The sequence below is a fragment of the Crinia signifera genome, chromosome 8 (assembly GCF_055691185.1).
Source record: "Crinia signifera chromosome 8, ASM5569118v1, whole genome shotgun sequence".
In the NCBI taxonomy this organism is placed as follows: domain Eukaryota; kingdom Metazoa; phylum Chordata; class Amphibia; order Anura; family Myobatrachidae; genus Crinia; species Crinia signifera.
In genome coordinates, this window is record NC_139224.1 from 17562196 (window position 1) to 17588103 (window position 25908).

The window sequence follows — 25908 nt, forward strand, 5'->3', positions numbered from 1 at the left end:
ATACCTGTCTTTACTGTAATGAACAACAAGCAGCGGCCTTGGGAGTTTGAACACATATACATGGGGGTTCACATAGACCCATTGGGTGCTACAGTTGCACACTTGACCGAGTGGCATCTGCTTTACCAACATGTTTAAGGACTGTGGCGGCTGCTGCAGCCTTTGTATAGAAATTACAGAACACCGCACACTATGTGTCTCTAATGCTACATCTTTTCTAATGAACTCTTCACGGACAAGACACATTTCCAGTGCATGGTTCTCTCGTTGGGAACTTTTGCTCCCAGCGCCACATGACCTGACCATTGTCAGGTGTGGTACGCTAAATCCTGCTACTCTGCTACCTGGTGGGACCCGGGAGTCCCAGAGGATGGATGAGAGGCAGGATTTAGAACATGATTGTGAGGAATATTTAAAGCAAAATTTCTCCAATTAGACCTGATATCTCTGACACGCCACTGCCATCTACAAAGATTGTAGTTGTCACCAACAAGGAGACTCAGGATGGCCATATTTGGGATATGCGGTAGTATTGGATTTAGAGATCCTCATTTTCCATCGTGATTTTGCTGTGATATAATACGCTAATATCACAGCAAGTAAAGGAGCTCATTGAGGCTGTGCAACTCCCTGCAAAGGCAGTAGTTGTTAAGTGTCAAGCTCACATGTTATAAAGTGATCTTGTTGCACTTGGTAAAAATAAGATGGCCACTGTTGTGAATCACACCACTATACAATTTAATGTTTTTACAATTGACCAGCAGAATCTCATAAAGCATCAAGAGTTGTGTATTTAACAGGAATGTGCCAATGGATGATAAATGGATGCAGTCAAAAGGCTAATGGCCTATGTAAAGATGGTGGGGGCAGACCAGTAGCTCCCCAAACCCCTCCTCCTGGCATATGCGGAAGCTGCCCATGGGATGACCCATGTAAGGAGAGAGAGGGCATGTATGTTGATTTCATCTTATGCAGAGGCCCAAACGCATCTGCAGAAGAATGAACTCAGGAAAATTATTCCTATAGAACCATCAAACATTTCTCCTACCACTGGTCCATTCCTAAGGTTAAAAATATTTTTTTGGGGAATTTACATGCATTTAAAATTGTCATTATATTTAAAAGGTATCTGATATGTTATCTTAATTATAAGGAACATCCCAGCTGTCCCATGTACAGCATCCTTTACAGCAAAGAAATTTATTGAGAAATTTGTGTTCAGATATGTTATCCCATAAGGTATATGGTATTAAAAAAAAAAAATTATAGAGGTACATATTTGACAGGAAAGGTATTCTAAGGAATAAATCAATGTATGGTTATTGAAGGTTGGTTGCACTCACCATTCACTAAAAGGTTTTAGTCAAAATTGAACATGTTAACAAATGCATATTGAGAACACATAATTTAGGGTGGGTGTAGAAATTACCATGAGTTGACTTGAAGTTTTGTCTTCGGTTTTGTATGACATTCACACTACTCCTCAGCAGCCACTGAACCTGTCCCCTTATAAGATCATTATTTTAATTGATATATACATTTTTTTTTTATTTTTGGGAGACCAGCAAACCCTATTCAACATCCAGCAGCAGACTTGGCACTCTAATTCTCACATCATCTAAATACTTTACCAGAAAAGCAAACAAGCTTATGAAGGGATGTTGTTATAAGGTCCAGCCTGGAGACTATGCAATAGTGAGAAAATTCTTACAATTAAATGTCTCGTAGATCAAAGGCAAGACCCGTCCCTGTGAAACAAACCAATTGAATTAATGCGTCTCACTGCAAGAAGGTTTCCGACCTGGTGGTGATATCAGTTGAAAGAAATAGAAACTGATGCAGATAAATATTGTGACTGTGATTTTAACTTAATAAACTTATTGGATGATGGGCCTGTCCAGGGCCCCCACACAGACCAAGACAAGGTCCACGGAATCGGGGGGCATCCTTAGTGGTGTCCCTGCGGGTTGTGGGCAAGAAGAGGTCCACGGAATCAGGGGATACCCTTAGTGGTGTCCCTGCGGGTTGTGGACAAGGTGTAAAACAATGATCCCCATGAGTGACCAAGTTTCCCATACACTCACTAACTGAAGAAGTCATTTTTGTTTTTTTAAGTTTTCATATTTTTATAGTGAATGAGGGTTACCAGGGATTGGTTGCTGGCAAGGACAGTGTGTATAGTTATCAAAGAGGTATTACTAGAGTCATGGTGGTGTATTCTACTTCTGCTTTTAATTTTAATCCCACAAGTATAGTAATAATAATAACAGACACACATATACATCATACTACTGATGCTCCCAGGTTTCGGTATGCATCAGAGGATGGTAATAAAATACTGATAGCCAATATGTTAAACTAATTAAAAGGTTTAAAATAAATATATGAGTAATAACATAAAAGTAACTGAGAACGCCCACACAGGAACCATTGATAGAATACATCTAGTTGAGGTATCAGTAAAGAAGAGGCATTCTAAGTAAGGATGGTAACAATGGTGCAAACATAATATCTATATGCAAACTGACATTTCTTCTTTAAGACGCTCATCATGAGCTGATAAAAAGAACAATAAGGTAAACTGATTGTTGGTTATATTGTCATCTACGGTATCACTCCGGTAATCTTGGGTTAATGGCTACTTATATTTGCAGTCAAATCAAACAACACTTCATTTTCTATGTAGGATTTACACAAGTGAATCTTATAAGGTTACTGACTCTCCCTAGGTTTAAAATTGGTAAACAGTGTAATAACAGGAGATATTTTGGAGTACAACAAAACATGTAGTTATCATGTGACAGAGTTGGGTGAGCTAGTGAAAAATCTTGATAAAAAAGGGTACTCATTTAATTGTTTCTTATGATGTTTTCTCAAACATACTGTCTCATAAGCCATGGACATTACCACAAGGATTATATTATATTTACACACTTAAGGTTTCTAAATGGTTACAAACAAGATCTATTGTAATAAAATTTACTTTTACTAATTAATACAGTGGTGATTCAACATGAAGATTTGAAAGTAACACATGGTATATTAAAGAAACACACTTATTTACATTATCCCAAGTTTATAAAATTGTATTTGAATTTGTGAATATAATTAAAATATGGTACAAAACTGATGGTGACATTAAAAGGAAAGTTGAATTAAATTATTTGGGTTGAAAAAAAATTTAGTTTATTGAACAGGTGTGAGTGATGTGATTCCCTACAGTTGGTTTATTTGGTTGAACCCCAATAACTGGTTCGCATAAGTCAATGTTATATATGCTTTAAGAAGTTTGATGTTTTTGCCAAGATAATATTATTGATTTTTCTGTATACTAGTGAAATGCTTCAAGAAGGTTTTCCGATGTATTAAGAGAGAAACAAATGATGCACAGTACGAGAGATATGAACTTTTTTTCGGAGATATGAAAAAAGTTGAGGATGGATTGATAATACAGAAAATCCACTAATCAATAAATCTATGCTTTTATTATATTCTGTTTTCCTGACTGCCGCTATTATTGCTGCAGATGACTTTAGCTTGTTGCACACTGTACTATTCACTGCGTATGAGGCCTTCCCTTTGCGCTAAACAGTTATAATATGTTAGAAGCAGCAGCCATTTTGTTGAACCATGACTTGCATAAATATTATAAAATGGCTGATCATTCAGAACAGAGCTGTAAAAGTGATTTCTTATAGAATATTGTTTTTGGTTTTAGAAGCTTAAGAATGTGATGTTGACAGTATAATGTAGCAAGGACAGGAAGCTAGTCTCCACAAACTGAATAAGATGGGAACAAGGCCACACATGCGTAGACCCACAAGGCCACTGAAGTTGGGTGTTGGGTTAATTATGACATCATGATTGAAAGCAAAGCTTGCCAATAAGACTCAATGCTTATGAGTAATTAATTAATTAATGTGATAAAGGTTTAAATATCAGAGTGATAGAGGGAGGGAAAAAGGCAGTTGAGGAAGAACAAGCAAGCACGGGGGGGCTGGAGGTAATTATGAAGGAGGTTTAATCATGGCTGATCACTGTCCTTGAAAGGTGTCCATTTTGATTGATTTAGAATTACTGTTTAAGTATTGGCTAATCAATTTTATGTTTCTTGTGTTAGTCTGCATTTGCAAATACCTGTAATGAAGCTATTCTTTAAGTAAAGCATTGCCATACATTTTATAAAAAGGTTGTGTGGGTGTGCAATCATTTCAGCGTTGCCGTTATATTTAAAGGTAATAAAGTAAATAAATTTGGTTTGGGTTATTTATCATATCTAATCTTATCAGATAAATATCTGTGTTATCACCACACACCGCCATTTCTCTGAAACATGATGCAGCTCCCCACAATGCCTATGATACTATGCTGCACACTGTAATGCCCCTGACACATTATGCCACACATTGCAGTGCCCCTCACACCTAATGCATACCTCCCAACTACGGCAGTGGAGAAAGGAATATATGTGCTTGTCGCAGGCACGCGTCAAAAATTTTTGGGCGCCGGTTTGTCGCTGTGAGGACATGGCCAGTGTCTAATTCCCACAGGACCGTCCCAAAAAAATGGGATGTCACACAAAAATCGATACACACTGACTATGCCACACCCCGTTGCCCCCCACAGTAAGGCTTCTAATACATTATAAATTACCTGCTTGTTGCCCAGGGAGTTAATGTCCGTTGCCAGGGGTTCTTGCTCGTTGCCAAGAGGGGGGTTAATGTCCGTTGCCAGGGGTTCTTGCTCGTTGCCAAGGGGTTAATATACATTTCCAGGGGTTATTGCTTGTTACCAATGGGTTTATATTTGTTCCCAGGGGTTAATGCAGTTCACCATATACCATCTCCCCCCTTATTATATACCTGTCACTGGGTATAGTGGCTATTGAGGCATGGGCTAGCAGCAGTGGCTATAGAGGCATAGGCTAGGAGCTGCGGTACACTAAATGCCATATGTTAGTGAATACAATAACCCCCTGGGAGGGGAGGGTTGGTGCAGCTCTGGGCAGGTCTCAGGCACATGGGGCAGATACAGAATCCTATATAACCTTTATGACTTTGATGTATTTATGGCCACCTGTGCTGTAATGGGCGTTGCGAGTATATGAAGCCTGTGCTGTTTGCAGGATCACTCGCAGACAAACCGTGTCCTACACACGCTACCAGGTCACATGGTACACAACTTCTATTGAACATAGAGCTTCATATGTCCATTGTGTCTGGGTCGACTGTCAATAAGCCGACACCAAAAGCCGACTACATGAAAAAGGTCGAAATTGACAAAAGTTTGACATAATAAAGAGGTCGACATGAATATGAGTAGAGATCATCAGCTGGACACATTTTTGGATTCAGTGATTGAGGACTTTAAGAAAATGAAAGTACAGAATCTCTTATATATTTGGCTACATCTGTCACTCAAAGTGTGTTTGGAGCTATAACGCTGGGTGGAGCCTCTGACTCACATGACTGACTCACATGACAGAGAACCAGCCCAGTGAGCCCACAGACTGTGCCAGACACCCTCTGCCTCTCCATGTTACACAGCAAAGACACAGCTACTCACCAGACACACCAGGTGAGCGCCCCACACCTCCATACCTCCCAACATGACCCTCTCCAGGAGGGACAGAATGCTCTGTTTGTGGACTTCCATCTTAATTTATGATTGTCATCACCTGTCATTTTAAACAGGGTAATTGATAAGAAATGTAATTAAGCACAAGTGATGGTAATCCATAAATTAAGAAGAAAGTCCAGAAACAGAGCAATGTGTCCCTCCTGGAGAGGGTCATGTTGGGTATGCACCTACCTCCCTCCCTCCCTCCCCCCCCCCCCCCATTCACAGCATCCCCACGATTAAATGGCACATGCAAAACACTGACATGGCTATGGTCGAAAATGAAAAAGGTTGACAAGATTTATTTTTCACTTTTTTAATGTTTTCATATTCATTCTCATGTGTCGACATGGACACCAATGAAGTGCCACACTTATGTCAACATTTACATGTGTTGACCTTTCTGTGTTGATCTTTTCTTGTGGCGATTCGCGGCACCCCCCGCGCCCCCCTCCCGTGATTTGCAGCACACCCCCCGCAATTCGCGGCACCCCCGGTGACTCCCGCGATTCGCGGCCCCACCCGTGACACCCCCCCCTCCTGCGATTCGCGGCACCCCGTGACCCCCCCTCCCACGATTCGCGCCAATCCCCGGGCCCCCCTCCCGCGGTTCACGGTGCCCCCCACGACCCCCCCTACCGCGATTCCCCACCCCTGACCCCCCTCCTGTCATTGCGGCAACCCCCCGCCCCCGCGACCCACCCTCCTGCGATTCACTGCAACCCCCCACGCCCCCCCATCCCACGATTCGCGGCACCCACACCCCCCCCCGCGACCCCCCCTCCCGCAATTCACGGCATCCACCCACGACCCCTCCTCCCGTGATTCGCGGACACCCCTCACCTCATCCCCCCCCCACCCCCGCGCGCGATTCACGGCAACCCCAGGATTAAATGGCACATGCAAAACACTGGCACGGCTATGGTCGACAATGAAAAAGGTTGACATGAGTTTTTGAAGATTTATTTTTCTTTTTTTGAATGTTTTCATATTCATTCTCATGTGTCGACATGGACACCGATGAAGTGCCACACTTATGTCAACATTTACATGTGTTGAACTTTCTGTGTTGATTTTTTCTTGAAGCAATTTTTTCCCAGTGACAACTATGAACTATGTGCACGTCAACCTACACATCATCAACCAATTCTTTGTATAATATATAACACCTGTTCAGTTTTACTGTAGGTGTTTTAAGTCAGACCTTTTTCTGCTACTATTACTGTTTATGTAAATGCATTCTGAATGACAGCAACATCCTACCATCCTTCTACAAGAATATATAACCAACTAGGTGATTCATCGCGGCCATGCCCCCCCCCTCTCGCAATTCAAGGACCCCCTGCGCACCCCCCCTCCCGCGATTCGCAACCCCCCCTTGCGCAATTCACACCCCCTCCCACGCTTTGCGGACCCCTGCCCTCTCCCGCGATTCGCCGACACCTGCTCCCCCTCCCTCCCTTGATTCACGGCACCCCCCGCGCCCCTCCCGCAATTCACGGCACCCCTAAGCCCCTCTTTAGTCCCCCGTATACTCACACACCCCTATCACTACCCAGCTTCCTGCTCTCCTGAACCGTAACTTCCACCACTGGGGAGTCGCTGACGCTGTTTTGCCCACATGCCCCTATCATGCCTCATAGCCCAGCCTCCTGCTCTCATGCACCCAAACTCCCACCCAGTAGGAGGAGACACTGACTAAGGGCCACCATCCTGTACTCCTGTACTGCCATGCTGGACCCTCACCCACTGGCAGAAGCTGCACAGTATCTCCCACCCTCCTCTTTAGTCCCCCTTATGCCCACACACCCCTATCACTACCCAGCCTCCTGTTTTCCTGTGTCGTGACCTCCGCCAGTGGGGAGCCGCTGACTCAGAAACACCCTACTATACTATTGCACACATCTAAACAACATGCACACACAGCCCCCCCCCACACCCACAAATGTCACTGTACCATCCACACTATCAATGTACATCATACTCTGTAACCGCTTTTTAATTAAACAAAACAATACACACCCCCTTCCACATCATATGCTCTCTATTTAACACATTTCACCTATAACTCAAGTTGCAATACAGGCCATCTTTCATACAATTCTAACCATCTTTCTCATATACAAATGTTCACAAATTAAGGGGGCGCAGCCCCTTACGACGGTGTGAAGAGCGCCCGTAGGGCACGATGAATCACCTAGTTGGAAATACAATAGTAACTCAAATCCTCAAGAAAAAGAGGCCATTAAGATATTGAAATAAAAAAAAATATATGGTATAATTATAAATAGAGTGATGGGTGCCATGGTACTCAACAAAGTAACCTAGATCTTATATGATGGAATTCTGTATATTGAATTATTAAAGAACCCTATAAAATATAAAGAAGAACTGCCAACCTTACTATTTAAGGCAACAAAATATTCCTAATCTGCAAAGAAGAGTTTATATATTTATCAAATTCCCAGTAAACCCAATATTTTATCACATTCCAAAGATTCCTAAAAACAAACAAAGAAACCCGAGTAGTCCATCAGAGGTGGGCATCCAATCCTTGACATCAAACCTCTCCCACTTTGTAGACCTGACATTACAACTACAAATAGTGAAGAATAAGTCCCATTTATGGGATTCTACTGGTGGACATATGGACTGAAGATTTGATGATGTGGCTAACAGTAGATGTTAAGGTACTCTTCTCATCTTTCCCACATGATAGAATATAAGCAGTTGATAAACTCCTGAAAAGGGATCTTGAACAACCTCATGAAATCCTATTTATATTGGACACTATAAGATTCCTCTTAACTCATAACTATTTAGAGTTTAATGGTGAGTTCTTCCTACAACAAAATGGCACCACAATGGGGACAACGTTTGCCCCATTGTACGCCAACCTAAATTATGAGTGTCAGGGAAGAAATACATTAATGAGCTTTTATTAATCTGGCTGATATATAGTGCCATCAGTAAAAAATTCATGACGGGTACCCTTTGCTCAATTAGTAGTGTATGTTTGAAAGAGAACTTTAGTAATATTGAGGACTATTGGGATCAGTCTGGATTGCTGTATGACAGATTCATCAAGAGAGGCCATGATTGTCTAAAAATAGAAGATACATGGAGAAAAAGCATCAAATAAACAAAAAAATTAGAGGATATTAAACATTGTTACCCATAAGAAAGAATTCATTTAACAACACAGACCCTTTATTATACAATTTAATAGAAAAAATATTCCATCATTTTTTTAGAAAGGCATTGGGGCACCTTACTTACATGTAAAGCAAATTTTGTATTTTGTAAAGCCGCAAGTATAAGCAGACCAAAAAAAAAAATAAGATAAAGAGATGTTTCTTATTAGACAGAAGGAGACTAAGAAGGTAATCAGAGGCACAAGCAGTCACAAGCCCAGTCAGTGGGTAAAGGGGAAAACACTTTTTGTAGGTATATAAGTGAGTCTTGTTGATGGAGACAATGTAATAGCAGATCATTTTAATAATTGCTCAGAATTCACTGCTGAAAAGTGGATAAATAAATTGGGCCAGATGGGATACATCAAAGGATACTAAAAGATCTTACAGGGGTGCTGGTAGCATAATTAACAGAATTATTCAACAGATACTAGCTACCAGAGTAATTGTAGAGGAATGGGGAAAAAGCAAATGTTGTGCCACTGCCTGTCTACCTCTACCTGCCTGCACATCAGTGGCTATAGAGGCAAGGGCTAGCAGCAGTGGTAATAGAGGTATGGGCTAGCAGCTGCTGTACACTATATACCATCTCCCGCCTTATATACCTGTCACTGGGTATAGTGGCTATGGAGGCATGGGCTAGCAGATGTGGCTATAGAGGCATAGGCTAGCAGTTGTGGTAAACTATATGCCATATGTTAATGAATACAATAACCCCCTGGGAGGGGAGGGCGGGTGCAGCATGGGCTAGCAGCAGTGGCTATAGAGGTATGGGTTAGCAGCAGTGGCTATAGAGGTATGGGCTAGCAGCTGCAGGTAACCATATACCATCTCCCCCCTTATTATATACCTGTCACTGGGTATAGTGGCTATAGAGGCATGGGCTAGCAGCAGTGGCTATAGAGGCATAGGCTAGCAGCTGCGGTACAGTAAATGCCATATGTTAGTGAATACAATAACCCCCTGGGAGGGGAGGGTTGGTGCAGCTCTGGGCAGGTCTCAGGCACATGGGGCAGATACAGGATCCTATATAACCTTTATGACTGTGATGTATTTATGGCACCTGTGCTGTAATGGGCATAGCGAGTATACGAAGCCTGTGCTGTTTACAGTGTACACACATAAAGCTGGTTATACTAGCAGCGTAATCCTGTACAGTCACCGCAGGATCACTCGCAGACATACCGTGTCCTACACACGCTACCAGGTCACATGGTACACAACTTCTATTGAACATAGAGCTTCATATGTCCATTGTGTCTGGGTCGACTGTCAATAAGTCGACACCAAAAGCCGACTACATGAAAAAGGTCGAAATTGACAAAAGTTTGACATAATAAAGAGGTCAACATGAATATGAGTAGAGGTCATCAGCTGGACACATTTTTGGATTCAGTGATTGAGGACTTTAAGAAAATGAAAGTACAGAATTGGAAATACAATAGTAACTCAAATCCTCAAGAAAAAGAGGCCATTAAGATATTGAAATAAAAAAAAATATATGGTATAATTTTAAATAGAGTGATGGGTGCCATGGTACTCAACAAAGTAACCTAGATCTTATATGATGGAATTCTGTATATTGAATTATTAAAGAACCCTATAAAATAAAATATAAAGAAGAAATGCCAACCTTACTATTTAAGGCAACAAAATATTCCTAATCTGCAAAGAAGAGTTTATATATTATCAAATTCCCAGTAAACCCAATATTTTATCACATTCCAAAGATTCCTAAAAACAAAGAAACCCGAGTAGACCATTAGAGGTGGGCATCCAATCCTTGACATCAAACCTCTCCCACTTTGTAGACCTGACATTACAACTACACGTAGTGAAGAATAAGTCCCATTTATGGGATTCTACTGGTGGACATATGGACTGAAGATTTGATGTGGCTAACAGTAGATGTTAAGGTACTCTTCTCATCTTTCCCACATGATAGAATAGAAGCAGTTGATAAACTCCTGAAAGGGGATCTTGAACAACCTCATGAAATCCTATTTATATTGGACACTATAAGATTCCTCTTAACTCATAACTATTTAGAGTTTAATGGTGAGTTCTTCCTACAACAAAATGGCACCACAATGGGGACAGAAATTTACATTTATGATTTCAAATTTAAATCCAATATTCTGTTTTACCAAACATACATTGATGAGCTTTTATTAATCTGGCTGATATATAGTGCCATCAGTAAAAAATTCATGACGCACCTACATAAAAATGACTACAACCTCAAATTCAGCTCCAGGATGGATCCCAGTAGCATTGAGTATCTTGATCTGGAACTAATTGGTACCAGGAAGTACTAGGGGAAGTAATAATGACCAAAAGGTTTATACCAACAGGGTTATGCTGTGCCACCACCCTAGGTGGAAAGACCGGGTACCCTTTGCTCAATTAGTAGTGTATGTTTGAAAGAGAACTTTAGTAATATTGAGGACTATTGGGATCAGTCTGGATTGCTGTATGACAGATTCATTGAGAGAGGCCATGATTGTCTAAAAATAGAAGATACATGGAGAAAAAGCATCAAATAAACAAATAAATTAGAGGATATCAAACACTGTTACCCATAAGAAAGAATTAAATTAACAACACAGAGCCTTTATTATACAATTTAATAGAAAAAAGACTCCATTTTTTTTAGAAAGGCATTGGGGCACCTTACTTACATGTAAAGCAAATTTTGTATTTTGTAAAGCCGCAAGTATAAGCAGACAAAAAAAATAACATAAAGAGATGTTTCTTATTAGACAGAAGGAGACTAAGAAGGTAATCAGAGGCACAAGCAGTCACAAGCCCAGTCAGTGGGTAAAGGGGAAAACACTTTTTGTAGGTATATAAGTGAGTCTTGTTGATGGAGACAATGTAATAGCAGATCATTTTAATAATTGCTCAGAATTCACTGCTGAAAAGTGGATAACTAAATTGGGCCAGATGGGATACATCAAAGGATACTAAAAGATCTTACAGGGGTGCTGGTAGCATAATTAACAGAATTATTCAACAGATACTAGCTACCAGAGTAATTGTAGAGGAATGGGGAAAAAGCAAATGTTGTGCCACTGCACAAAAGTGGAAGCAAGGAAGATGCAAGCAACTACCAACCAGACAGCCTCACATCAGTAGTAGGAAATTGATAGAATTACTCTAAAAAATAAAGAATTATAGATTATCTAAAATCCCGCAATTTATAGTATCCCAAACAACATGGATTTACTTTGGTGAGATCATATAAAACAAACCTTATTGACTTTTTGGAGCATGGGGTTAGATACTAAATTGGTTGAATGGATAAGATCTTAGTTGCCAGATAGAAAACAGAGAGTTATAGTAAATGGAGCATTCACAAGAGGGTAATGTTACAAGTGGCATCTGTACTTGGACCAGTGCTTTTAAATATAATTATTGCTGACACTGCAACTAGTATTGAAGGTAAAATATTCCTTTTTTGCAGATGATACAAAAAAGGTATGTAACAGGGTATACTCACCAGGAGGGTTAAACCAAATTATTTTTGATCTAGGTAGACTAGAGGAATGGTCAAGAGCATGGTAATTAAAGTCTAACCCAAAATATGCAAAATCCTGCACTTGGGTCTTAGTAATCCAGGGGTTAAATATAGTATTTATGGCTCCATATTGGGAACTACAGAGGAGGAATGCGATCTAGGAGTCACTATTTCAGGTAAGATAAGGCAGGTAAGCAATGTAACAAAGCAATGAGGAGGTACATCAGATTATTGGTGCATAGCGAAAAGAATCGGCAGCAGCAAAAAGTAATAATGGCCCTGCATAGGTCACTGGTGCTGCCTCATCTTGTGTACTGTGCCAAGTTCTGTAGAGGACACAGGTATGGCCTCATCTAGATACTATGCCCCGTTCTGTATAGGTCACTGGTGTGGCCTCATCTAGAGCACTGTGCCCAGTTCTGTATAGGTCACTGATGCAGCCTCATCTAGAGCACGATCCAAGTTCTTTATACTGTAGGTCACTGGTGTGGCCTCATCTAGATACTGTGTCAAGCTCTGTATAGGTCACTGGTGCGGCCTTATCTAGATACCGTGCCCAGTTGTGTATAAAGGCACTGGTGTGAAATCATCTAGATACTGTGCCCAGTTCTCCATAGGTCACTGGCGCAGCCTCATTTAGATACTGTGCCCAGTTCTGTATCGGTCACTGGTGTGGCTTCATCTAGATACTGTGCCCAGTTCTGTATAGGTCACTGGTGCGGCTTCATCTAGATACTGTGCCCAGTTCTGTATAGGTCACTGGTGCGGCTTTATCTAGATACTGTGCCCAGTTCTATATAGGCCACTAGAGCGGCATCATCTAGACACTGTGCACAGTTCTGTATAGGTCACTGGTGCGGCCTCATCTAGATCACTGTGCCTAGTTCCACTGGTACATCCTCATCTAGATACTGTGCCCAGTTCTCCATAGGTCACTGGTGCAGTCTAATTTAGATACTGTGCCCAGTTCTGTATTGGTCACTGGTGTGGCTTGATCTAGATACTGTGCCCAGTTATATATAGGTCACTGGTGCGGCCTCAATTAGATACTGTGCCCAGTTCTGTGTAGGTCACTGGTGCGGCCTCATCTAGATCATTGTGCCCAGTTCTGTATGTCACTTTTGCGACCTCATCTAGATACTGTGTAAAGTTTAGTATAGGTCACTGGTGCGGCCTCATCTAGATACCGTGTCCAGTTCTGTATAGGTCACTGGTGCGGCCTCATCTAGATACTGTGCTCAGTTCTGTATAGGTCACTGGTGTGGCCTCATCTAGAGCACGATCCAAGTTATGTATACTGTAGGTCACTGGTGTGGCCTCATCTAGATACTGTGTCAAGTTCTGTATAGGTCACTGGTACAGCCTCATCTAGAGTACTGTGCCCAGTTCTGTATCGGTCACTGGTGCGGCCTCATCTAGATCACTGTACCAGTTCCACTGGTACATCCTCATCTAGAGCACTGTGCACAGTTCTGTATAGGTCACTGGTGTGGCCTCATCTAGATCACTGTGCCCAGTTTTACTGGTACATTCTCATCTAGATACACCCCCCCTCCCGTGATTCGCGGCAATCCCCCCCCGGCCCCGCGACCCCCCCGGTAATTCGCTTCAACCCCCGCGCCCCCCCCTCCCGCAATTCGCAGCACCCACCCCCGCGACCCCCCCTCCCGCAATTCATGGCACACCCCCCACGATCCCCCCTCCCGCGGACACCCCCCACCGGGGGGGTCCCCAGCCGCCGCAATTCACAGCAACCCCAGGATCAAATGGCACATGCAAAACACTGACACAGCTATGGTCGACGATGAAAAAGGTTGACATGAGTTTTTGAAGATTTATTTTTCATTTTAAGAATGTTTTCATATTCATTCACATGTGTCGACATGGTCACCAATGAAGTGCCACACTTATGACAACATTTAATGTGGGCCAGATGGGATACATCAAAGAGTAATTGTAGAGGAATGGGGAAAAAGCAAATGTTGTGCCACTGCACAAAAGTGGAAGCAAGGAAGATGCAAGCAACTACCAACCAGACAGCCTCACATCAGTAGTAGGAAATTGATAGAATTACTCTAAAAAATAAAGAATTATAGATTATCTAAAATCCCACAATTTATAGTATCCCAAACAACATGGATTTACTTTGGTGAGATCATATCAAACAAACCTTATTGACTTTTTGGAGCATGGGGTTAGATACTAAATTGGTTGAATGGATAATATCTTAGTTGCCAGATAGAAAACAGAGAGTTATAGTAAATGGAGCATTCACAAGAGGGTAATGTTACAAGTGGCATCTGTACTTGGACCAGTGCTTTTGAATATAATTATTGCTGACACTGCAACTAGTATTGAAGGTAAAATATTCCTTTTTTGCAGATGATACAAAAAAGGTATGTAACAGGGTATACTCACCAGGAGGGTTAAACCAAATGATTTTTGATCTAGGTAGACTAGAGGAATGGTCAAGAGCATGGTAATTAAAGTCTAACCCAAAATATGCAAAATCCTGCACTTGGGTTTTAGTAATCCAGGGGTTAAATATAGTATTTATGGCTCCATATTGGGAACTACAGAGGAGGAATGCGATCTAGGAGTCACTATTTCAGGTAAGATAAGGCAGGTAAGCAATGTAACAAAGCAATGAGGAGGTACATCAGATTATTGGTGCATAGCGAAAAGAATCGGCAGCAGCAAAAAGTAATAATGGCCCTGCATAGGTCACTGGTGCTGCCTCATCTTGTGTACTGTGCCAAGTTCTGTAGAGGACACAGGTATGGCCTCATCTAGATACTATGCCCCGTTCTGTATAGGTCACTGGTGTGGCCTCATCTAGAGCACTGTGCCCAGTTCTGTATAGGTCACTGATGCAGCCTCATCTAGAGCACGATCCAAGTTCTTTATACTGTAGGTCACTGGTGTGGCCTCATCTAGATACTGTGTCCAGCTCTGTATAGGTCACTGGTGCGGCCTTATCTAGATACCGTGCCCAGTTGTGTATAAAGGCACTGGTGTGAAATCATCTAGATACTGTGCCCAGTTCTCCATAGGTCACTGGCGCAGCCTCATTTAGATACTGTGCCCAGTTCTGTATCGGTCACTGGTGTGGCTTCATCTAGATACTGTGCCCAGTTCTGTATAGGTCACTGGTGCGGCTTCATCTAGATACTGTGCCCAGTTCTGTATAGGTCACTGGTGCGGCTTCATCTAGATACTGTGCCCAGTTCTGTATAGGTCACTGGTGCGGCTTTATCTAGATACTGTGCCCAGTTCTGTATAGGTCACTGGTGCGGCTTCATCTAGATACTGTGCCCAGTTCTGTATAGGTCACTGGTGCGGCTTTATCTAGATACTGTGCCCAGTTCTATATAGGCCACTAGAGCGGCATCATCTAGACACTGTGCACAGTTCTGTATAGGTCACTGGTGCGGCCTCATCTAGATCACTGTGCCTAGTTCCACTGGTACATCCTCATCTAGATACTGTGCCCAGTTCTCCATAGGTCACTGGTGCAGTCTAATTTAGATACTGTGCCCAGTTCTGTATTGGTCACTGGTGTGGCTTGATCTAGATACTGTGCCCAGTTATATATAGGTCACTGGTGCGGCCTCAATTAGATACTGTGCCCAGTTCTGTGTAGGTCACTGGTGCGGCCTCATCTAGATCATTGTGCCCAGTTCTGTATGTCACTTTTGCGACCTCATCTAGATACTGTGTAAAGTTCAGTATAGGTCACTGGTGCGGCCTCATCTAGATACCGTGTCCAGTTCTGTATAGGTCACTGGTGCGGCCTCATCTAGATACCGTGTCCAGTTCTGTATAGGTCACTGGTGCGGCCTCATCTAGATACTGTGCTCAGTTCTGTATAGGTCACTGGTGTGGCCTCATCTAGAGCACGATCCAAGTTATGTATACTGTATACTGTAGGTCACTGGTGTGGCCTCATCTAGATACTGTGTCAAGTTCTGTATAGGTCACTGGTACAGCCTCATCTAGAGTACTGTGCCCAGTTCTGTATCGGTCACTGGTGCGGCCTCATCTAGATCACTGTACCAGTTCCACTGGTACATCCTCATCTAGAGCACTGTGCACAGTTCTGTATAGGTCACTGGTGTGGCCTCATCTAGATCACTGTGCCCAGTTTTTACTGGTACATTCTCATCTAGATACACCCCCCCTCCCGTGATTCGCAGCAAACCCCCCCGGCCCCGCGACCCCCCCGGTAATTCGCTTCAACCCCCGCGCCCCCCCTCCCGCAATTCGCAGCACCCACCCCCGCGACCCCCCCTCCCGCAATTCATGGCACACCCCCCACGATCCCCCCTCCCGCGGACACCCCCCACCGGGGGGGTCCCCAGCCGCCGCAATTCACAGCAACCCCAGGATCAAATGGCACATGCAAAACACTGACACAGCTATGGTCGACGATGAAAAAGGTTGACATGAGTTTTTGAAGATTTATTTTTCATTTTAAGAATGTTTTCATATTCATTCACATGTGTCGACATGGTCACCAATGAAGTGCCACACTTATGACAACATTTAATGTGTTGACCTTTCTGTGTTGATTTATTTCTTGCGGAACCCCAGCGACCCCCTCCCGCGATTCGTGGTACCCCCCCTGCGCGGTACCCCCCCCCCACGACCCCCCCCTCCCGCGATTCGCGGCACCCCCTGCGACCCCCCCCCCGCGCAATTCGCAGACACCCCCCACCTCCCTCCCCCCCCCATTCACGGCAACCCCATGATTAAATGGCACATGCAAAACACTGACATGGCTATGGTCGACAATGAAAAAGGTTGACATGAGTTTTTGAAGATTTATTTTAAAATTTTTGAATGTTTTCATATTTACATGTGTTAACCTTTCTGTGTTGATTTTTTCTTGTGGAGATTCGCGGCACTCCCCCCCCCCCCCCCCGCGACACCCCTCCCGTGATTCGCAGCACACCCCCCGCAATTCGCGGCACCCTCCGCAACTCCCGCGATTAGCGGCCCCACCCCGTGACACCCCCCCTCCTGCGATTCGCGGCACCCCACGACCCCCCCTCCCACGATTCGCGCCAACCCCCCGGCCCCCCCCCCGCGGTTCAGGGTACCCCCCGCGACCCCCCCTACCGCGATTCCCCCCCTTACCCCCCCTCCTGTCATTGCGGCAACCCCCCGCCCCCACGACCCACCCTCCCACGATTCACTGCAACCCCGCGCCCCCCCCCCCTCCCACGATTCGCGGCACCCACACCCCCCCGCGACCCCCCCTCCCGCAATTCACGGCATCCACCCACGACCCCTCCTCCCGTGATTCGCGGACACCCCTCACCTCCTCCCTCCCCCCCCGCACGATTCACAGCAACCCCAGGATTAAATGGCACATGCAAAACACTGATACGGCTATGGTCGACAATGAAAAAGGTTGACATGAGTTTTTGAAGATTAATTTTTCTTTTTTTGAATGTTTTCATATTCATTCTCATGTGTCGACATGGACACCAATGAAGTGCCACACTTATGTCAACATTTACATGTGTTGACCTTTCTGTGTTGATTTTTTTCCAGTGACAACTAGGTGCACGTCAACCTAGACATCATCAACCAATTCTTTGTATAATATATAACACCTGTTCTGTTTTACTGTAGGTGTTTTAAGTCAGATCTTTTACTGCTACTATTACTGTTTATGTAAATGCATTCTGAATGACAGCAACATTGTACAATCCTTCTACAAGAATACATAACCAACTCGGTGATTCATCACGCCCCGTGCCCCCCCTCCCAAAATTCGCGGACCCCCCGCGCACCCCCCTGCTGCGATTCACGCCCCCTCCCACGATTCACGTCACCCCCGCGCACCCCCCCCTCCCGCAATTCGCAACCCCCCCTTGCGCGATTCACGCCCCCTCCCACGCTTTGCGGACCCCGGCCCTCTCCCGCGATTCGCGAACACCGGCGCCCCCTCCCTCCCTTGATTCACGGCACCCCCCGTGCCCCTCCCGCAATTCACGGCACCCCTAAGCCCCTCTTTAGTCCTCCGTATACTCACACACCGCTATCACTACCCAGCTTTCTGCTCTCCTGAACCGTAACTTCCACCACTGGGGAGTCGCTGACGCTGTTTTGCCCACATACCCCTATCATGCCTCATAGCCCAGCCTCCTGCTCTCATGCACCCTAACTCCCACCCAGTAGGAGGAGATACTGACTCAGGGCCACTATCCTGTACTCCTGTACTGCCACGCTGGACCCTCACCCACTGGCAGAAGCTGCACAGTATCTCCCACCCTCCTCTTTAGTCCCCCTTATGCCCACACACCCCTATCACTACCCAGCCTCCTGTTTTCCTGTGTCGTAACCTCCGCCAGTGGGGAGCCGCTGACTCAAAAACACCCTACTATATTATTGCACACACACACAGCTAAACAACACGCACACACACACACACACCCCACACCCACAAATGTCACTGTACCCTCCACACTATCAATGTACATCTTACTCTGTAACCGCTTTTTAATTAAACAAAACAATACACACCCCCTTCCACATCATATGCTCTCTATTTAACACATTTCACCTATAACTCAAGTTGCAATACAGGCATCTGTCATACAATTCTAACCATCTTGCTCATATACAAACGTTCAAAAATTAAGGGGGCGCAGCCCCGCACGACGATGTGAAGAGCGCCCGTAGGGCGCGATGAATCACCTAGTAAATAAATAAATACATAAAAAAAATAATATAGAAAAAAAATATATAGAAAAAAGTATAAATCTAAAGATAGGAAACTGGTATATTTTTCAGTAAGTAATAAGATCTACAAAATTAGGACTTCATAACCTGTCATTCAAAAAATATAGTCTACCGATGTGAATGTAGGAGTGGTTTATTCTATCTAGGAAGAACCTGCCGACCACTCAAAGTGCGTTTATATGAGGACTTTTACAGTATAACATCCGTAAGGGTCTTACGCAGGGCCGGTGCAAGGCATCTCTCAGCGCCCCAGGCAGGGGCAGGGGTGGTGGTGGGGGGGGGGGGGGGGCAGCTTACCTGCTCCCTGACACTGGGAGGAGTAATGCCTTCTTCTTCTTCCTGCTCCTTGGGCGGGATCTTTCCTCCTGCGACGGGTGGCTGCTTGCTGCAGCTCAGTACCGCCCTTCAGTGGCCGGCACCCTAGGCCTGAAGCTGCCTAGTGGTGGCGCCGGCCCTGGTCTTATGACCCATACAGTATCATCTCACTTTAAGTCCCATCATGAATGCAGGGAAGAGTCTTTGATTAATTTCTGGGGCATTCAAATTGTACACCCGACTTGGCGTACTAGAGATCTGGAGAGACGTCTTGCTCAGGCAGAGATTCCGATGGATTCAGCATTTGGGAACCCTTGTGCCCAAGGGTCTAAACGCTGAGGGGGAAATTTACTAAAGTAAATTCGGATTTTTTTTTTTCGGATTTTCATAGTAAAATACGTTTTTTTTGGGCAAAAATACGATTATTCGTATTCCTATTGATGGGACATTCGTATTTATATTTACAAATATGAATGAATACACCATCAAATGAATACGACAGGAATCACCATTCAAAAGAATGGTGATTCCTAATTTACTAATGGTCATTGCGAGGGTACCGGCCGAAACATACGCGTTTTTATTTTCTGAAGACCTGGACTACGTGGGCAGAAGAGGACGTGATCTTTGCCGGAGGACCTTGTTGAGTTGGATTTCCTTCCACAGGTCCCCAAATGGATTTCTTCGGATGCTGGAGCCCCGGACCCTGGAGCCTGGACCCCAGACCCTGGACCCAGGGACCCACCTAAGGGCTCAAGAAAGTTAAGTATCAGTATGTATGTATTAAACTTTTATTTTTCATGTGTGTCAGTGTGTTTTTTATTTAACTATTTCTTTTACTGTGGAACTACAAGTGCCAGTGGGCCCTTTAATGCCCCACATGCTGGGACTGGTTCTCCCAGTCCCAGCATGTGGGGGAGGCTTGCTGGGACTCATAGTTCCACAGTATAAGACAATTGGGTACTTGTCTGGGCACCCGATTTTTTCATTGTATTGCATCGCATCGCACTACTTAAGGCATGCAATGCAATGCAATGGGATTTTTCATTGTAAAGACCTGATTTTTTATTGTATAGTCAGCCATGGGTGATTTCATACCCCCACTATCCAACTACGCATGGAGTTGATCTTATATAGTGTGGCGAGCGCAGCGAGCCACTGAGCCCGAAGCGTGGCGTGCGCATCGAGCCCGCGAGGGGACGCAGAATAATTGTAAAGTAATCTGCGTCCCCTCGCGGGGCTCGCTGCGCTTGCCACACTTCGGGCTCGGTGGCTCGCTGCGCTCGCCACACTATATAAAATCAACTCCATGCGTAGTTGGATAGTGGGGGTATGAAATCACCCATGGGTGACTACACAATTAAAAATCGGGTCTTTACAATGAAAAATCACATTGCATTGCATTGCAGTAGTGGCATGCAATGAAAGAATCGGGCGCCCAGATAATATACAAGTACCGACAATAGTTTTTCAATCTATTTTTTACACTTCAATCAGTTCGATGCCCACCGCTTCAGCCTGGCCAGGTAAGTCCTGGAGGGGGGGGGGACCCTTTATTGGGGGGTTCCCACTCCCCCAGGACCCCTGGCCAGGCTGACTGGTCGGTAGGGATGAATGTTTTGGCCGGGGGGACTTGAATAAAAAGTCTCCCCCCCCCCAGCTGTGGCATTACCCTGCTGGCTGGTTGGGCCTGGGGCTGATTCTTAAAATACGGGGGACCCCTAGTCATTTTGTCCCCCGTATTTTGGGAACCAGACCCGGCCCTGCAGCCTGGGGCTGGTTTTAAAAAATTAGCGAAGCCCTATTTGCGGGATTTCATGATTTTTTAATACCAGCCCCCGCTCTTTCAGCAAGTATAGTAGCTCTTACTGACTTCTTTGGGGCTCATCTACATTTGGATATACGTCTTTTTAAAAGATTCCTCTCAGATGTAGCAGTGCACACCCACGGTGTGTACTGATATATCTGAGAGGGTATGCACCCAGGTGCCACGTTCACAATCTCTTTTTACAATCTCTCCATATATGGAACTACACACGCCCTTTGGGTGGAGCATGACACACACCCTCAATGGGGCGCTGCGCAAAATTCTACTACCAACTGTAATCCCTGAATTAGTTTTAAAAAGTAGGCAAGTATACCCTGCAGTGCAGCATCTCTCTCTCTGCACATGTTACATCCCCCCCCCCCCCTGCAGCATCTCTCTCTGGACATGGTACATCTGCCCCCCTGCAGTGCTGCTTCTCTTTCTGCACATAACATCTACCCCACCTGCAGTGCAGCACTTGCTTGCACCTCATGTAATCTGTCTGTCTCCCCTTCCTACTAGATTGTAAGCTCCTCAGAGCAGGGCCCTCTTCCCTCCTGTTGTCAAAGCCCACTTCTCTTCACATGTCACTCACAGCTCTCCCATACTCCAACACTCAGCGACCATCTTTGTCCGCATACTCATCTCCATCATTGGCCACCAGCCCCTAGTAGTACGTTGATCACGTCTTCACTACTTACACCTAAGCTGTAATGTGTATTGACCTGTGGCGCACTTTTTACCTGTACTCTGTTTTTGTTATTTACGTACTGTACTGTTCCTTTGTACGGCGCTGCAAAACACTTGTGGCACATTATAAATATAATAATAATGCAGAAGCCAAGTGCAGCACATGACTGCATCAGAGCGCAACAGCAATCTCTTCCCTGCTACCACCGGAGAATCCCATTGCTTAAAGGTCCATACACACAGAGCCTTGTTCAGTACAATCACTTTTACCAGTTCCTGTTATACTGAAACCCGCCAATTGGGTAAAGCTACAATTTCTCATGCAAACATCACTTGGCTCTATAAGGAGATTATAGAGAATGGACCAACATATCTTCAGCCATCCAGAATGATTGGATCAATGCCTGATCCATTTTACCAGTGATTAGAAGTCCGGACTTCTATATGATGGTTGGTAGTAAATCTCAGTTCCTATTGGTCGCAGCCAATTTAGGATTTGCTGTTTTTCATATATTTATATGTACCTGTATTTACTTAATTGTTGTGTTTAAGTTAGTGAGAGAGAGAGAGAGAGAGGGAGGGAGAGAAAGAGAGAGAGGGAGGGAGAGAAAGAGAGAGGGAGGGAGAGAAAGAGAGAAAGAGAGAAAGAGAGAGAGAGATGTGATATATATGTGGCATCTATAATATATCCATTATATCATACCTCCCAACTGTCACGATTTTAGAGGGACAGTCCTGTTTCCAGGGCATGTCCAGCTGTCCCACCCGCGGACCGCAGTGTCCCGAGGGCGTAGGGAGGTTTAGGAGGTACATATCTGCTGCTACAATCAGTACTGGAATGTATCCCCGACTATGCAGCGTACTGCTGCCGCTTGGAGCATGCGCGCACCATCCAAACACTGTAGTGACCGTTCGCCCTCTAGAACTGATGAACCAAGACACTGAGCACTTTCTGCTTTGGCCATGCCCCCTCTATGACACGGGACACTAGCATGCCATCCAGCCACGCCACTCACACAGTGCAGTGAATAATCACATACTATACCACCACATACTACACATACTATACCACCACACGCTGTAATGCCTATTACACACTACGCCACATTTTGTAAAGCCCATTACAAATTATGCCACACACTGTAATGCGTATTACATATTATACCTTTTAGATACCTATGTGCACAGAAGCAGCTGTTGCACAGGCGAGGGGCAGCCAACGGGCAAACTGGCTCCTAGGAGGACCCATCCAGCAGCCTGAATATAGGAACAGCCGGAAGAGCTGTGCAGTGCCCCATGAAGTTGCATGGCTTGTCCCACTGTAAAAACAGCCCTAGTTGTGACAACCCGTGGTCCGCTGACGCCGCTTTTGAGGGGGGGGGGGATGGCCAAATAACCCACCGCGGGCACATCTGTGTAGTAGTGAAGGGGGTGCTGAGATAGAGCACTTGTGTGAAATTTTTGTTGACAGTGCATTGATTGCAGTGTATTGTTAATAACAAATAAAGTATTATATTCTATCTAATATAGATCTCACTTTGAAGTAAAACCCCACCCAAATGTAATTCTCTCTGCACCAGTAGCATCTGCCCCACCTGCAGTGCACATGATTTTGTCCATCTAGAAAGAGTGAACTAGAATAAGGCCCTAAATGACAATAATAATGAAACGACAGAATTACAAACTATAATGTGGCTAATTGTTACATTCAGTTTTTTTTTTTAACAAATTGAGTTAACGGAAAAATAACGATAAATAAATGGAATTTTTTTGAGACAAACAAGACATTCCTGAGCACTAAGAAATGTTCTAAGACGTCTCACCTGTCTCCTATTAGACATCACTCATATGCGGGAGAGTGTGGCTGAAACGTGCACTTACCTGGTAAGATTGAGGTGTAGGGTATAATACAGAACAGGAGGCAAACACAAAATACAACCACAAAAATATACAGCAGAATCCTCGCCTTCATTGTGTGCCTATGCTGGTGTGTGGCAGCCCGGAGTAGGGTCCACTGTCCGCAGCGCGATACCACGAGGATTAATGTTTGACTTCCACAATGCTAGAAGTCGGAGGCAGATGAGAAAGGAGAAGGTGATAAATCTGTGTCCCACAACGTCACCGTCTATTACAATATTTACCTTCTCCAGATTTATTGCCAACTGTAACAGCTTTATAGGAGGTGCGACTGGTCTCTGCTTACTGTTATACCGCATGTACACAATATAATGTGCTGAAATACCTGCTGCACTCTGCCTGTTGTTATACCGCATGTATACAATATAATGTGCTGTAATACCCGCTGTTCTCTGCCTACTGTTATACCGCATGTACACAATATAATGTGCTGTAATACCTGCTGTTCTCTGCCTACTGTTATACCGCATGTACACAATGGCCCTTATTCTGATCGGTGCGGATATTCCCGCATTCTTACGGAGCGGTCCGCACGCCACGGTGTTTTGCCGCGTGCGGCCATCGTCCGTAGAAACGCCCACGTGTCCTCCGCATTCGGACGGACTCACTCTTTAAGAACAGGGCGTGTTTACGGACGACATACAAAGCATGCGTGTGCGGGAGAAACACTCCGATTCGGCACGGTATTACAGAGTATTACAGAGTATGCTCGGGAATACCGCATCCGAACGGGAGCCAAGCGGTGCTACCGCACGTAAGCGGAGTATTTACGCCAAACAACCCACTATGAAGTAACACATGTGTATTGCTAGTATTAATATTCTGTCATGTCCATTGTTAGCAGTTTGAAAGTGTCTGACAAGTACAGCATATGTGGGGGACTAGTAAGGTTTCCTTGAAGCAGCAATGGTTTCAATTAAAGCACTGACAAGCGGCCTATTAGTGAGTAATGAGTAAAGGAGTAGATTCTATTGGGTTCAGGTGTTAATGGTTGTAGTCATTAGGCGTACGTTCGCCTACCGCATGAACGAGTGGTGTCCGCAAAGCAATAGTACACTTGTGGACACCGCACATTTCTGCCCTTTTTGATCGCGTGCATTCGGAGTGGTTTCCGAATGTACGCCCCCCAACATAAGTGTACTCCCCCGTGTCCGCCCATGTTTCCGCCCCGTTTTGCCCACTTTGAAACTACGCCCATGTGTCATTCCGCATGACGCCCATAATACGCCCCTATTTCCCGACTGATAGCGGTGAACAGTTTTGGACGGGATTTGCCCGAACTGGTACCGAGTCAAGGCGTGGCACATGCGCGTAGCGTTCGCCACGCATGCGCAGACGCCGTAAAGACGCGATCCGTAAGTACGCGGTAAAGTCCGCGTCAATCAGAATAAGGGCCAATATAATGTTCTGTAATACCTGCTGTTCTCTGCCTACTGTTATACCGCATGTACACAATATAATGTTCTGTAATACCTGCTGTTCTCTGCCTACTGTTATACCGCATGTACACAATATAATGTGCTGTAATAACCGCTGTTCTCTGCCTACTGTTATACCGCATGTACACAATATAATGTGCTGTAATACCCGCTGTTCTCTGCCTACTGTTATACCGCATGTACACAATATAATGTGCTGTAATACCCGCTGTTCTCTGCCTACTGTTATACCGCATGTACACAATATAATGTGCTGTAATACCTGATGTTCTCTGCCTACTATTATACCACATGTACACAATATAATGTGCTGTAATACCTGCTGTTCTCTGCCTACTGTTATACCGCATGTACACAATATAATGTGCTGTAATACCTGATGTTCTCTGCCTGCTGTTATACTGCATGTACACAATATAATGTGCTGTAATACCTGCTGTTCTCTGCCTGCTGTTATACCGCATGTACACAATACAATGTGCTGTAATACCCGCTGTTCTCTGCCTACTGTTACACTACATGTACACAATATAATGTGTTGTAATACCCTACTTTCTCTGCCTACTATTATACCGCAATGTACAGTACACAATATAATGTGCTGTAATACCCGCTGTTCTCTGCCTACTGTTATACCGCATGTACACAATATAA